This window comes from Phoca vitulina, unplaced genomic scaffold (genome assembly GCF_004348235.1).
Source record: "Phoca vitulina isolate PV1807 unplaced genomic scaffold, GSC_HSeal_1.0 scaffold21, whole genome shotgun sequence".
Taxonomy (NCBI): Eukaryota; Metazoa; Chordata; class Mammalia; order Carnivora; family Phocidae; genus Phoca; species Phoca vitulina.
Genome location: NW_022589724.1, coordinates 18,085,620 through 18,100,012, shown reverse-complemented (window position 1 = coordinate 18,100,012; position 14,393 = coordinate 18,085,620). Strand labels below are relative to the sequence as shown.

The following is a 14,393-nucleotide window of genomic DNA, read 5'->3' as shown; positions in this document are numbered from 1 at the left end:
GACACTATCATGGGGAATGTAGATAGGGAAAGACCTCTGTTATACACACAGTTGGGTCCCGCAAAATTTGTAGGTTGAAGGCCCCAAGGCCACGCATGACCATATTTGGAGACAGAGCCTTGAAAGAGGTAAAGTGAAAAGAGGTGGTAAGGGGGAGGTCCAATCCAGTGAAAGCAGTGTCCTTATAAGAAATATCACACAGAGGGGCGCCTGGGTGCCTCAGTCGTTAAGCGTCTGCCTTCAGCTCGGGTCATGATACCAGGGTCCTGGGATCGAGCCCCGCATCAGGCTCTCTGCTCTGCGGGAAGCCTGCTTCTCCCTCTCCCACTCCCCCTGCTTGTGTTCCCGCTCTCGCTGTGTCTCTCTATATTAAATAAATAAATAAAATCTTAAAAAAAAAAAAAAAAGAAATATCACACAGAAAAGGGGCTATGTGAAGACGAGAAGACAAGCTAAGGAGAGAAGCCTCAGGAGAAACCAGCCCTTGCCACCACCTTGATCTTGAACTTCTGTACTCCAAAACTGTGAAAAAATAAATTTCTATTGCTGAAGGCACCTGGTCTGTGATGGTTTGTTACAGCAGCCCCAGCTGACTACTACAACCTCTGTGAAGATCAGAAAAGACATATATGAAGAGTGAGAGATACTGAAGCCGGGATTTGAAGAATGGGTAGAATTTAGTCAAGTGAGGAGGGGAAAATAATACTTGAAATAAAGTGAAGAAGACATACAAAGGCACCGAGAAAGGAAGACATTTTCTATTTTCTAGAAATAGAAGCAAAACGAGCATGGGGGATAGTATCATGAAGGAGGGCGGCAGTGTGGCCAGGTTCCAGGTCAAGCAGGGCATCGTAGGTCATGGTGAGAAGTGGAGAATTTGTTGTAAATGCAGTGGGAAACCATGGAGAATTTCTAAGAGAGTTGGTTATCGTGACCTGACAGAGTGTTGTCTTTAAAACAATCTCTCTGGCTACTTTCTTATGATGAATGGATTGAAAGAGGTAAGAATTGTAGAAGGGAAATCAGAAGTTTACTGAAGTAGCCACAGAGAGAGTAGTGCAAGGGGAGGGGGCATGTTTAATGCGGTGTCTAGAATAAATAGGGGCTCAATTCTAAAGAAACGTACATAGGCATCGTCATGTAATGTGGGCTGAATTTAGAACCACTATGAGGATGGGTGCCAGGATCAATATTCGCATCACAGAGAGGTCATCATGGCGAGCACAGAGAGAGCAGCTAGTTCCCACACTGTGGGGGCAAGTCAGCCTCTGCACCCCAGGGCGATGCAGGCAGGCTTTGCTCAGGATTCTTCCTCTGCAATCAGAGGGTTCCCTCCAGGAGAGACATTGCTTAATAAAACTCCCTTCCTCTTATTGACGACTGTTTGTGGTTCTGATTAAACAGCCTCCTGGCAGGAGGAAGTCCTTTCTGGGAAGGGCAGAGAGAGGTTTGCCCTTTCCCAGAAAAACCTGGCAGTCATTAGGCCCCACTAATAGTAGCTGATGAGTTAATTGTCCTCCCTAGCAAGCCTTCTTCCAAGAGGCAGAAATAAACACTGGCAGGGGGTTGCAGGAAAATAGCCAGGTGCTCAACTCCAGCCCTCCCAGGTCAGCAAGAGAAATGCAATTTGCTGTTCCTGCTTAGGGTGAATGTGCTGGTCCAGGTCAGCAAGTTCAAGATGGTGAGGGAACAATTTAAAAGCAAATGAAAAGCCATAGTTTTCTCTCCACATGGTTCGAGTGCACCTTGGCTAAAACCACTCCTGCCCTGTCATTTAAGCATCAGGCTTTCCCCCTTGTGCCCGCTCCTGGGAACTGGCAGCGACAGCAGAGAGCTGAAGCTGTGGGGTCCAGCTCAGCTCCTCTGACCCACTTTGCTGAGCCTGGCTTCTGCTGCCCCCTTTTGGCAAACACACCCTGCAGGTTCCCCCCTCAAGCCCTAAACCTTACCTTTACCTCTAGGTTTCCTACAGCCTGACAAAAGGTCTCCCCTTGGATATCAGCACCACATTATTTATTTCCAGTTTGCTTTTAGGTCTTGACTCGAAAACCAGTCAAATACTATTTCCTTTCTGATTCTGTGGGTCTAAGGCCCCCTTTATCTGAGAGGAATTGTGCTCCTTTATAAAATGATAAAATGTTAAATTAGGGAATTTCCTTACAGTTTATCTAGTCCAAAAATTTCAGATACACAAGCTTTGTATATATCATCTTTGTCCCCTTCTGTGCCCACGAAAGGCATTTCTAATTAATCATGCTACACTTTCTCGCTGATCCCCAGACATGGTCTCAGTTCTTTTGTTTTCATCATTAATCTTGTGGATTGGATCAAAGATAAAACCTATATATTGCTTAGTTACTACCTTAATTTTACAGATAAGAAGAAACCAAGAGAAGTGATAAGAATCTGATAAGAAAGTACCCCCAGGATAGAGCTCTTTCCATTGGAAATCACTGTATTCTTCAGAAAAGGGCAAAGGGTATTTTTTTATGGCCCATACTCTAAGGCCATATTTGCAACTATCATGGCTTATGGTGGTTATGGATTGAATAGTGTCTCCCCTCCCCCATTCATATGTTGAAGCTCTTAGCCCTTCTGTGGCTGTATTTGAAGATAGGACCTGTAAGGAGGTAATAAAAGTTAATTAACATAGTAAGGATGGAATCATAATCCAATAGGACTGGTGTCCTTGCGAGAAGAGTAATGTATGTACACAAAGGACATATGTCCATATGTGAGGACATAGCAAGAAGGTGGGTGATCTGCAAGCCAGGAAAAGAGCTCTCACCAGAAACCAACCATGACGGCACCTCCATCTTGGACTTCTAGCCTCCAGAAATAGTCTGCTGTGTGGTATTTTGTTATGGCAGCCTGAGCTGTGTAATACAGGTGGTCATTCATTTACTCAAACATTTATTCTTTATCTAGCATAATGCTGGGCACCCTGCAAGGTGGAATCCTTACACGGGAAAACATTTTTCTAAATTTCTCCAAATGGAATAACTTCTGGATCAAAGGACCATGCTAGGCGCGGGCTGACAGCATTCACAGTTGTTCTGAAGAAAACTACTGGTAACATAGACTATTGGGAGCAGAGGGGAACCCTGAGGTCACATAGTTCAACCTTCTTACCCTTTAGATGAAACCTCAGAGATTTTTCCATAGCTAGATAATTATCAGTAGTGGAACTGAGTTCCACTCAGTTGCCCGATTCAGTACAGAAAAAGCACTGTGTTGGGGCGCCTGGGTGGCTCACTCGGTTACGCATCTGCCTTCGGCTCAGGTCATGAGTCCAGGGTCCTGGGATTGAGCCCCACGTCGGGCTCTCTGCTCAGCGGGAGCTTGTTTCTCCCTCTCCCTGCCGCTCCCCATTTGTACTCTCTCTCTCTGTCAAATAAATAAATAAAATCTTAAAAAAAAAAAAAAGAAAAAGAAAAGGAAAAGCACTGTGATCCCATGCTGTCTTGATCAGATAGAGCAAATCAAATAGGTAAGTTTATTGGTCACTTAAAGTCATCCACTGTACTCAGTGCTTTATAAACATCATCTCAAAGCACCACTAAAATCTTGTGAGAAAGCTATCATTCTCCTTTGCCAATAAGGAAAGTGAGCCGAAAAATTTGTATAACTTGCCAAGATGATCATGTTGGACTTTACTGGTACTCATTTATATGCAGCCCCCTCTCCTTCCTGGGCACAAGGAAGACTTGTCAGCTTCTCTGTTCGTTGGCAGGGTCATTCCATTAATTTTGAACAATGAACCGTGAACAGAGTGGCATGCCTAGGCTGTGGCAGTGAATACACATGCAAGACCTTTGAGTTCTCTCTTCTCCTTACAACAGTGATTATGGAAACCTCTTGCTGCCGCAAGACAGAATCTGCTGGGATCACTAGTCACTTCTTACAAGGAAGCTGCCTTGAGTCGCTGCTGGACCCACTACTATTTGTTGAGCCATTGATATATAGGCTTTGTTTATTACCACAGCATTGCTTATTCTATCCTGACTACTATAAACCACAAGGTAAGGCTATCAGTTTAAAAACAAAGTCTTGCTGGGTCATTTTCTTTCCACTATCTTGGAATTACATCTTCCCTCTGCCAGTTAGGCAATTCTAAATAAACACAGAGCCTCATTTTCCTCAATTGTGAAAGTTATAGTGCCACCTCCTTAAGACAGTTGTTGCAAGAATTAATTGAGAAAATATATATAAAGTCGGTGAAACAGTAGATGCTCCAATTTTAGTTTGCTATTTCCCCAGCTCTGTTCCCCGTTGAAATGAACCCTGAAATGAATCTCATTCCCTGGACACATTATACTCTCGTCAGGAGTCACTATTTCAGGGGTCACAGGATCAAATGCATACAGCGACCAGTTAGTTATGATAAACCACTAATTTAAGCTGGATATGGTGAACTAGAGACTTCTTAAACCTTTTACAAGGGGCAACTAATGCTCACGGGCAGGCTGATGGTTGCTGGGTAGGATGTTAATGCCATAAGTGAGATACCAGAAATCCTAAATTTCTTATGAGACCTATTTTTATTTTAATTCAGGAAAGTACTGATTTTTTTCTTTAGACTTATAAAGGTTGCATCCGAGCTCAAATTAAATACACATATCTACAGGACAAGTAGGTTTACTGGCCATTCGTTTGTAATTTCTGGATCTGATTTCTAATGCTAACTCTCTATACTTAACGTGAATTGTGTCCTCATGAATTCAGGGCTTCCCAACTAGACGGTAAGTCCCCTAGAGGAGATGGATTTCATCCTTCCATGTCTATGCCCTCCCACAGTCCAATAACAAACCCGAAACAAAAGAGCACGAAGAGCTGAATGGCATTAAATTAATAATGCCTTATAAATGACAGGCTTTCATGGAAGTGAGAGATTGGATTTAAGCAATTTAAAAGTAATCTTCTCCATATCAAGGAAATAGTTGTCTCAGGTTGCTCATCCCAACACAAGGCTAAGAATTACCTGGACTGCAGTTTCAATTAACCAGCACCCCATCCCTTTCCCCATTCTGATGTCAGAAGGCAGATGAGTCTCCTACCTTATAATGAACACAAATTCAAAGGGACACTGGAGAGCTAGTCTAATGTTCTCAACTAAAAAAGCAGTTTCCTTGAGGTATGTAAGAGCATCCTCAAGGAGAGCAAAAGGCTCTGGAAGGTTTATAAGCGTGCCCTCTAAAACGTCTATTACCTAAAATTATTTTCAGACACAATCATTATTTTAAAATATAAGGTAACATTAAAGGAGGATGTTGAATTTGAATGCAGGTGTTCTAATAGCAAAGAATACATGCTTCCATTTATTGAATGCTGCCATGTGCCAAGCACAATTCAAAGTGCTTGACCTGTATTATTCCACTTAACCTATAGTGTCTTCTGAGGTTGGTGATGATACTTTATCCATTTTAAGATGAGAAAACTGAGGCTCAGATAGGTTAAATAAATCTTGTAAATCACTCAGCAGAAGTATTAGCTCAAGCCAGTTCTAAAGGCCATGATTTAAACAAAACAGTATTCCTTCTGCTAAACAGGGACCTATATCCTCACTCCTTACCTCCAGAACAATCTCTCAGTAGGAGTCTAATGAGAGAAACTGATGAAAATCATTCTCTTTGCAGTGAGACTTTACACACAACTCTTAGTGATATATCCTCAGGTTGATATAACATTTTCCCTCCTAAAGTTCTTGAATCCCTTGTAGCATTAATATTATTATAGTTTTATATAATTATTCCATTTTTAGCTGCCAGATTCAAGTACAGGGCAGTTAAGTATCTTATCTATGATCTAATTCTTTTAAGTGTTACAAAAAATTAAAATCTAGGACCATCATGGAATATTCTATGGATGGTTTTGGGCAAGTTAATTACTATATCCACAACTATTTCCTTAGAGTAGGCCCTCTGTCAAAAGATTACTTTAATGATTAAATGAGATAAGAAAAACAAAAACAGATTAATAGGTGCTACTGGCAATTGGTACATACTACATACCCAACAAATGCTAGTTGTTTTTGTTTTTTTTATTACCAATATCGTTACTACCTAAGTATTTTTGTCTCTATTACCAAATGCTAGCAATTCTAAAATATTGATATGTATCTAACAAACGTCAGAGATGATGATCAGTTATGGAGTCAGTTATGAAGAAGAAAAGGATATTACTGGCTCTTTAGAGTGTAGTGTTGTGCAATGAGAATACCACATTTTGAGTTGAAGAAAATAATGTTCAATATTTTGTAAGATGCTCATCCATCAGTGTTATCTCTGCCTTTTATTGTCTTTGAGTAATTTTATAACCCTGCAAGTTGCAGTAAAACAAATAATTGTTATTTATGGAAATGCAAAGTATATCCATGGAATGCAACAGATTATCACTCTATGGATATTGAACAGTTTTGCAGATCTGAAATTTCAGCATTCCTTATCTGACTCTAATGTATGAAACTTTTGAGTTTTCCTCTGAACCAGTTGTAACATTTTATTTGTTCCTTATTAATTAATGAGTTAAATACAATAAATGTGTTCATGTTACATTTGCATGAGAGACATAATTTTACCTTTGTGAAAAATATCTTCTAACAAGAATCATAAACTATGAGTTCAAGGACAGGCTTCATCATTCACTGTAGTACAACCTTAAGCAATCACTTAACTTACCACCCTGTGGGTTTCTTCTTTAAAAAATCTGCATCTGTATCACTTACAGGTCCACATCACTGCTCTCCTCATAGGTTGATTATGAGATTCCAATAAAAAAGTGGATATGAAAATGATTTGAAACTGTAAATTTCTATACAAATGCCAAAGGTTGGAGTTACTATATTATTATATTTGGTGGGTGGTAAAGTAAAAGCAAAGACAGGTTAAGTGGCTCATAGTCAGCAATGTGTTGGTGGAGATAGAAATACAGGCAGGTTGGTTTCTATTTAGTCTAGTATCCCTACTAGATCACTATGTTTTCCCATAAAGATCAGAGCAAGTTGGCCTGAAACAAGAGGAAACTGGTAGCAAAGTGATTGTGTGTGTTATCAACAAGATAATAAGCTCAATAAAGAGTCCATTAGGATAGAGCCTGCAAGGCAAGTGGATTTCCTTTGTAAATAATCCCTCACAGCCTCAAATGCAACTATTTCCTTCTAGACAGCTCTAGTCCCCTGCAAGCCCTGATGGAAGAGCCAATTCCTGCCAAAAGAATAAAGATGCTGAATTCAGAGCTCACACATGCAAATTTCAAGTTTTCAAAAAACTCACCTTATCTTCCATTTCTCGTCAAGTTACCAGCTTGGAGCTGTTAAATTTAGTGAGACAACTATCCTAGAGTAGTGAACCCTAGGCATCAGAAGAAACTTTAAAATCATAAAACTCAGCCTTTCCTGAATGCATACACCCTTCCACCCTTCACCTTCATTAGTTCAGCTCTAATCTGAGATGATGTTTATATCAGATGTTTCTTATTTCTTTTCCCTATTTTTTTTTTTTTTTTTTGGCTAGATACATCATACTGCAGATTCACATTGAACTAATGTTGGTTAGGGATCTTGGTTCCTAAACCTGAAGAGGTGTTATGCAGGGTCACAATTAGACTCCAGCCGCTCAGTCACTGAGAAAGCAAACTCATCTAACTGCATGCTTCCTATTTAATCCTGACTTAATTTGATTTTATAGCTTTATCTAACATCAGTAATCTTTCACCAGCAATGAAGTCATGAAGAAAAAGAAGTGGGAAAAGAGGGATGGGGGAAGGAAGAAAAGAAATACATCATTTGACCTAAGGAGCTCACCTGAGATAACCAGCTGGTAAGTATCCTGGGAAGTCATGATGTCTCCTGGGGCTATAGTTTCCCCATTGAATGGAAAGGTGCCTCAGAAATATGCCTCCCAAGGGGACGCCTGGGTGGCTCAGTCGGTTAAGCGGCTGCCTTCGGCTCAGGTCATGATCCCAGGGTCCTGGGATCGAGTCCCACATCGGGCTCCTTGCTCGGCGGGGAGCCTGCTTCTCCCTCTGCCTGCCTCTCCCCCTGCTTGTGTTCTGTCTCTCTGACAAATAAATAAATAAATAAATAAATAAATAAATAAAAAGAAATATGCCTCCCAAGTTCTAATGTAGAACATGAAACGACTGTTGCTCACAGGAATGCAACTTCACAGAGTATCAAACTGCAGAGGCACTCTCCACAAGTACCATCAGGAGAGGGATATTTACTACCTCTGGGTGTGGGAAGAGACCAAAGCTCTACAGAACTCGCCAAATGCTAAATGGCTTACTGAAGCTCCTTGTAGACCTTTTTCCTGGCTGCTAATTTATCAACTCCGAATTACCCTTTACATTACATGACTATGTGCATAAAGCAAAATGCTATGTGGTGTGAAAAATAGAGCTGCATTTAGGGAGCCTTTTTACAGTAGAGTTAAAGGGCTGCTATGTATCTATTTCAGGGGAAAAAAAAATATTCAAAGTCCCAAGGGACCTCTACCTTTACTTCCACTGTATTCAGGCTTGTAAAGTCCTTTGAGACATGAGATTGACAAGTTAGAATAGGGCTCAAGGGTCAAAATCCACAGGGTAAGACTAGAAGTGCTATCATCATCATCATCATCATCATCATCTTCTTCTTCTTCCATTCTTTTCCCTCAGCTTTTCAATGTTTGCTAATGGTATTAGCACTCCAGGCAACCACTCAGCTAACAATGAATTCAACCCCACCCCTCCATAGCTTCACTTACAACAATGTTGCAGATTATTGTGTCCTGATGCTCTTCCTTCCCACACCCACCTTTTCATTCCCAACGCTCACCTAACTTCCACATACCCTAGGAGACAGGCACTAATACTATGCCTTTTTTAATGAATAAATCATTTAAATAACTTGCTCAAGTGCCTCCAGCTTAATCCAGTTCTGTCTGACCCAAGTGTCTTGATCAACACATCATTCTGCCGCCCTCTGCTGTGGGGTCTTCCTTAATCACACTGGTCAAAACCAATTCCTCCTTCCTCCACTCCTCTTTATTCTGTTTCAGATTTTTCAAATGTTAATGTGAGTGCAAACCTCCTGAAAATCTTATTAAAGTACAGATTGTGATTCAGAAGGTCTGGGGTGCAACCTGCATATCTGCATTTCTAACAACCTCTCAGGTCCTGCTGATGCAGCTGCTCCAGGGGAACACACTTTGTAGACTTTGTATGACTTCCACTGTTGTAGGGAAACAATCAGGGTTCATTTCATTGGAATGTGAAACTGTTAATTATCATATATACAGGACAATTGCCACATACTGATTTTTATTATAGGTAATTGAATATTAATTACCCCTCACCAAATATATTTATTGAGCCCAGAAAGTAGTGTTCTATAATCTTGCATCCCCCAAAATATCTTGTATAGGATTTTCTATATTTTAGTCAGCCAGGAAACTTTGCTGAATGAATAAAATAGAAAGGAAGGTTAGACAGGGGCTGCTAGTGACAGGAAGGTGATGAGGTTTTAGAGATGGTCTCAGCACATATCCTGGTCTTCATGATCTAACCTCTCAAGGAAATGACAGATCTCTTCTAAAAACACAAGCAGTTATTTGGGGGGGGGGGGGGGAGTCCCAAGTCCCAGGAAAGCAGAGATACAGGGTGTTGAAATGGAAAAGACATATGATTAAGATCCTAGTGACCTGACATGCGGTCTTAGCCATGCTTTTAATTCCCTGTATGATTAGCAGAGCATCACTTAACCTCCTGAGGCCTCCTTTTCCCTATCTGGTAAAGGATGAGTTTGGGCTACATTAGGTCTCATCTAGCTCAAACCATCAGTGAGCCACCAATGTCCCTTGTTGTGAGAGGAGGAAGGATCAGAACATAGTCAGGGGCAGACTGCGTTATGGTGGCTCATTCCACCTCTTTCATTCTCAAAAAAGGTAAAAAGGGCATCCTGTGCTCTAGGCATCAAGGCAGCTGCAATTGCTGTGTTCTTTTTGGACTTCATCTGTCACCGCTGCCTATAAACTGCAGCTGAGTGGAGGGTGATGGGGGCTGCTCGAATGAGTTCCATCAGTGATCAATTTACTATCCTACAGCTATTCAAGATTGCACCTCATTTACTCAAAGAATGAACTACTGCAAGATAAAATCTTTGCTGACATGACTGAAGTAGGTCATGTTTCTAGTGTTCCTCAAGCAGTGGGCATTGCTGGATTCCCAGGAACTACAAAGGCTGTGCTAGAGGAGGGGGTGTGGATGATTCATGGTACTTGGTGGCTAGGGAAATTATTCCAGACTCCCAGCAGGGCCTGATTTGGATAAAGAGACTCTTGATCATGGCCAAATGAGGTGATATACAGTCAAAGGATTCCTAAATGTTAAAACTAAATGCTATCATCATCTGCAAATTGAGGAAACAATCTCCTTTCTATTTTTCTCAAGACACACAGCAGTGCTGTGATACTTAGCAGTGCTAAGTACACAAAGAGTGTGTGTTGAATGAGTGAATGTATTTACTTGGCAAATATTTATTGAGCTCTGAACTAGGAACTTTGTATACAAATATTTCGGTTATTTATTGCTACTTAACAAACCACTCCAAAATTAGGTGGCTTAAAATAACCATTTTATTATCTCTCACAATTATGGGTTGAATGGATTCAGCTGGATGGTTCTTCTGTCAGTGGAGTCTGGTCATCGGGAGACTTAGCAGAGCTTTAAGTCTAACATGGCTCACTCACATGATGCTGGCTTTTGGCTGGCTGAGAGTTCACCAGTGGTGGTCAGTCAGTGTCTTAGCTCTCCACAATATGACTTCTATGTGGGCTGAAGTAGCCCATATAGCACATGAATCTTTAGTTTCAGGGAGTGGGAGCTGTCAATCTTCTTAAGTCTTGGTCTCAGAAGTCCCAGAATATCATTTCTGCTACATTTCATTGGCCAGTCAAAATACCAGCCTGGATTAAAGAGGAGGAGAAATAAAATGTATCTCTTGATAGAAAGAACAGCATGCACAAGTAGGGAGAGGAAGGATGGTTGAAGACATCTCCAGAAACTTGATCGATTTTTTTATCACCTAAGCTAGTTTCTTAAATTTACATAAAGTGCTACAATTAAAGGCACAAAGAAACACACCAGCTAAAATGTAAAAAGATTGACACTAGAAAGTGTTAACTAATTTGTGGAGCAACTAGAACTCTCATGCATGGTGTTAGGAATGTAAAATGGTACAATCTCCTCAGAAAACAGTTTGGCAGATCCTTAGAAAGAGAAAAAAAAGAAGTCACATCTAAGTTATAGAGACACAGAGCAGACCAGTGGTTGCTTAGAAACAGAGAGGTGGAAGCTGGGGTAACTGACAAAGAAAGGGCACAGAGAACCTTTGGAATTAAGGAAAATATTTCACACTTTGAGTGTGGTGGTGGTTACATGGATGTATCCACTTATTAAGAATCATTAACTTTACACTTAAAATGGGTGTATTTAATTGAATGTAAATTATACTTCAATAACATTGATTTTAAAAACAAGGTTCTAGATCTCTCCTGGGTGTCTTTTCAATGTGACTGATGGGATTGGGGAAGAGAGGCTTATCTGTCTCCCAAATCAATCTGCATATCACTTGGCTTTACCAAATTTACCTGACTCTGCTTTCTTTTACCTGCCATAGCTCCTACCATTGTTCTCCCCGGGCTGCTCTTGCTGTATGTGACACAATTTACTTTATTTCTTCAAGGCAGTGATACTATAGGGTTGCTGTGTTGGGAAGACCTTTTTCTGAAAGGCTTGTGTGGCAGAACACTGATAGCAGTGGATACATCAGAGCGTAAACTATGACTAAAATCTAAATTTTGAAGACAGCTTTCCTGAAGGTTCTTTCCCAGTTACCACAGGGAATAGAGCACTGAATAATATTCACCCAGGCCACACCTGCTAGCATATTTCCATGGCACCTTCTATAATTTCTCTAATAAATGATATCCATAATACTCCCTACAATCATTCATATACTATCTAAAGTATCACACATTTAAACATATCTATTGCAGTGTCAACTTTTTTCCTCTTCAAAACAGTAATTTCTAAAAAGGGATCATGACTTCTAATTTTTTTTAAAGATTAATTTATTTATTTTAGAGAGATAGAGATGAGGGGGCAGAGGGCGAGGGAGAGAGAGAATCCCAAGTAGACTCCCTGCCAAGCATGGAGCTCCAAGTGGGGCCTGATCCCACTACCCTGAGATAATGACCTAAGATGAAATCAACAGTTGGGTGCTCAATCGACTGAGCCACCCAGGCACCACAAGGGATCACGACTTATTCTTAAGTCAACTTATTCTTAAGTTCAAATTTAAGGCAGCTTGAATTCCTCCTTCCCACAATACATACATGAATATGAAGTACTCCAAGCATGCAAGGGCCTCACAATGTAGAGGGATAGACAGTAACAAAGCAACATGGCTCTGTGCAATAGCATATATTACTATTATAACACAAGTTGCTAAAGAGCAAGGAAGAAATGCACATAACCGGAACAGGTGATGAGGAAGGTGATGTGATTGACAGAAGGGTTTCTAGAAGGGAGGGAGGGACTGTCTAAATTCAAGTCTTAAGGGATTATTCAGCATGAGCTATACAAAAAAAAAGGGGGGTGGGGGGAAGAGGAGTGGAAAGGGTATAGAGCATTCTAGGCAGAAAAAAAATTGCTGCAGCAAGGAAATGGAACTATTGACCATGCATAAAAATCCAATATATTGACTTATGGGGGAAAATCTAATGATTTATATATAAGAGTAGGTAGATGGAATTGACTTTACATGTTAGATTACTCCAGTGGATCACCATTTTCTTCTTTTCCCATTGGCTTCTTCTTCAAGCAGATCCTCCCATGGTAGCAACAGTGACTGCTGAAGCTCCACACCCATCTCCTCATTCTGAATGACCCAAAGCAGTACTTTACAGTATCAGCTGTGCCAACAGTGAATCACCTACAGATCTTTTACCTAAAAAGCTCATATGTTAAAAGATATGCATGCACACATGCTCTCATACACACACACACACACACAGAGCAATTCTAATGCACATTCATAGTTTAGAACCACTGAAATAGAGAAAAAAATATGGAAAAATCTGTGTAAAGATATTCGCCTTCACTCATAATTAGAGGTGTGCAAATTGGAACCATTTCTTACCTATCAGATTGACAAAATGTGTGATAACACATTCTATAGGCCAGGCTATGGGCAAGCTGATACTCTCATGCATGTGGATCTGGATGCAGATTGGTATGATGATTTTGGATGAGGATTTGGCAATATCTAATAAATATGATTTACCTTTTGACCCAGTAATCCCACATATAGAAGTTTATCCCAATTTTTATCCTTCAGATATGCAAATATGTGTATACACAAGTTTATTTATTGAAGCCTTGTAATTTTAAAATATTGAAAACAATAATGTAAAAGGCCATAAAGCAGAGTGGTTGAATGATTTGGAATGGTATAAAACAAGAGCAGTGCTATATAGGATGCAGCTGAAAAAGAATGAAGAAGCCCTCTGTGGACTGGTAAGAAGAGATTCCCAGGATATCTTGTATCTTGTATTTTCTTTAAAGAAAGAAAAATGCAAAAAAAAAAAAAAAAAAGTATCTATAGAAGCTAACTTTTGTGTAACAAAGAAGAGGAAATACGAAAATAAACATTTCTGCTCAGTTGTGCACCAAGAATCAGAGGAAGGAGAACCCAGAGACTAACAAGATTGGTCACTAATGGACTTGAGTAGGAGTTTGGTGAACAGAATGTGGTTGTAGGAGCACTTCCCTAGGGATAGCTTGTATATACTTCCAACCTTGGTACTGGATTGATGTATCACGTAATCAAAAAATATTAACAAAAATGAGGAAGAAAGATGAAATAAAATACAAACAGAAACAAATGTCCCTTGCTGAATTTCAAATGAATAGCATAGCCACATTGAGGGGGAAAAGGCAACTAACACAATTAGTCTTGAACATGAGGTTTAAGACAATCAAGGGATTTTAACATATAGAAAGGACTGTGAGCCACTGACTCAGGAAAAAAAAAATAATGTATCTTCCAATAATTTCCAAACAAAAATATATGTTTATTTTTTTTAATTCAGCCTCTTTCCCACTCCCAGCATCTCCTTGCTCTTATTGACTGGATTAGATCAGTGGCCATCTGAGCCACTGGCTATGGCCAGGAGATGCACATATTCATCCATTTAAGCTATTCAGGATTATCTCAGAAGCCAAAGGTGGGGTCAAATCCTACCCAAAAGAAATGAGTGTTAATGGGTAAAGATGATCATCCCCAATATTATAGGGGAAAAGACAGAGGAGAAATATATTCACAGTTGAAAAGGGGAGCAGACTGATCATCC

At 40.2% G+C, this 14,393-nt stretch overlaps 1 long non-coding RNA gene across 3 annotated transcripts in view; it reads left to right on the top strand.

Annotated features, from left to right (window-relative positions):
* Window positions 1–14,017, top strand: part of LOC116641240 — a 31,404-nt gene extending 17,387 nt beyond the window's left edge. For all 3 annotated transcript variants that reach the window (XR_004301148.1, XR_004301147.1, XR_004301149.1), the window contains exons 2-4: window positions 3,843–4,022; window positions 7,716–7,817; window positions 12,866–14,017. This is a non-coding gene — a long non-coding RNA (uncharacterized LOC116641240). The remainder of the gene's footprint in view (window positions 1–3,842; window positions 4,023–7,715; window positions 7,818–12,865) is intronic.
* The last annotated feature ends 376 nt before the right edge of the window (window positions 14,018–14,393 follow it).